Source organism: Myotis davidii, unplaced genomic scaffold (assembly GCF_000327345.1).
Source record: "Myotis davidii unplaced genomic scaffold, ASM32734v1 scaffold46, whole genome shotgun sequence".
NCBI classification, from domain to species: domain Eukaryota; kingdom Metazoa; phylum Chordata; class Mammalia; order Chiroptera; family Vespertilionidae; genus Myotis; species Myotis davidii.
In genome coordinates, this window is record NW_006383006.1 from 12,480,474 (window position 1) to 12,482,053 (window position 1,580).

A 1,580-nucleotide genomic window follows, 5' to 3' on the forward strand; every position below is an offset into this window, starting at 1 on the left:
ACGACATTCCTCAGTCGTGCCAACATCTTATTTTTCTCAGTAGTAACTTCCCAAATAGACCAGACTTATTTACTGTTCCTAAAAGAATCCTTTTCATTCTCAATTCCAAGTCTTTTAACACAGTTTCCTCACTAAAATTCCCATTCATACTTTTCTATTCAGTGACCTATATCCATCCTTCAATTGTCAGTTCTTTGCAGAAGCTTTACTGATTAGTTCAGTTCAGTTCAGCATACGCCCACTAATATAGAGCATTATACTAGTATATACACATATATATTTGTTTGTTTGTTAATCTCATACCCTCAGAATTTGAGGGAGGTAACTCAGGTACATTTCTGCTGTTTAGCTATTGTGTTAACACTGTGCTGGGCACAGAGGCAATCAAAAGCTGGACAACTGATGAATGAATTTAAATGCACTGCTGCTAATAGTGTAAGCTGCTTTCTTATTGAATAATTTGCTTTTGAACCTAATGGAGCCGTTGGTTAAGTATAATCATTCGAAATGCTCAGTAACCCCTCAAAAAGTTTTCAGAATGAAAACATTAATATTTAATGGTATATTTTCAGGAACACCTAGTGTTGTGTGTTTTTCTTCCTTCCCTTTAAAATTTTTGGGAACACGTAGGTTTTGAACTGTTCTCTACACTTTCAGGAAATGATACAAAGGACTGAAAACTCTTCATTACAACACAAACATGAACTTTATGAACTCCACTGATCTTAAAATACCCAATGGGTTTTTTATTCAGTGTACAAAACTTAAGTATGGTCAACAAGAGCAGACAACTCCATTGTCTAGTGTTTGGACATACATCGACACAAATACACTTTGCACACATCTGTATTATATCCCAAGTTGAGAGAAGCAAATGAAATGAAAGCACTTTGTGAACTTAAAAAAAAAAAAGCCACATACAAAGAAGGCAACAGACTAGAGAGCGCAGCACAGTTACACGCTGGAAGCCAGCCTGGTTGGGTCCCAGCAATTATTAGCTGTGTGTCCTTGCACATGTCACTTCACTTCTCCGTGCCTCAGTTTCCTCCTTGTCCAACGGGGATAATAGTATCTGTCCCACATCGAAGCTCTCAAAACGGTGCTTGCATACAGAAAGCACAACATGAACAGTAACCATTGTTATTGTTGCACCATTAGTTACGAGCCTAGTAAGAAGCCTCAGTGTCTAAAGTTCTGGTTCAAGACTGGAGCTGGTTTTGCAAAGAGCAGGATAAGCTCTTCACGAGTTTAAGCTCTCAAGTGGACCCGGTTCTCAAAATTTCTGCTGGTGCTAATTACAGACTTTCTGTTACAGTCATCTATTCTTAATCTGCAAAGAAAACTGACATAGACAACTCTGTCTTCAAGGAACTTTACCAGCCACAAGAAAACAAATCCACTCTTTGTTGTCTCCATATTTAAGCCCATTTAAGAGCAAAGAAAAAGGCTAGGTGGTTACTGACCAACTTTTCGGAAAACACAATGAGGTCTTTTAAAGTTGCCATCAGCAATTCTTATGCAGTTATGTCAAGTTTTTGTCCTGCTAAACAAAAGCTTATCAGTCCGGGCACCGAGAAGCC

The 1,580-nt window shown here is 38.3% G+C and overlaps 1 protein-coding gene across 1 annotated transcript in view; it reads right to left on the reverse strand.

Moving 5' to 3' along the window:
• The window catches only part of KATNBL1 (katanin p80 subunit B-like 1), a 45,109-nt gene that overhangs the window by 42,741 nt on the left and 788 nt on the right, over window positions 1-1,580 (reverse strand). The window lies entirely within an intron of this gene.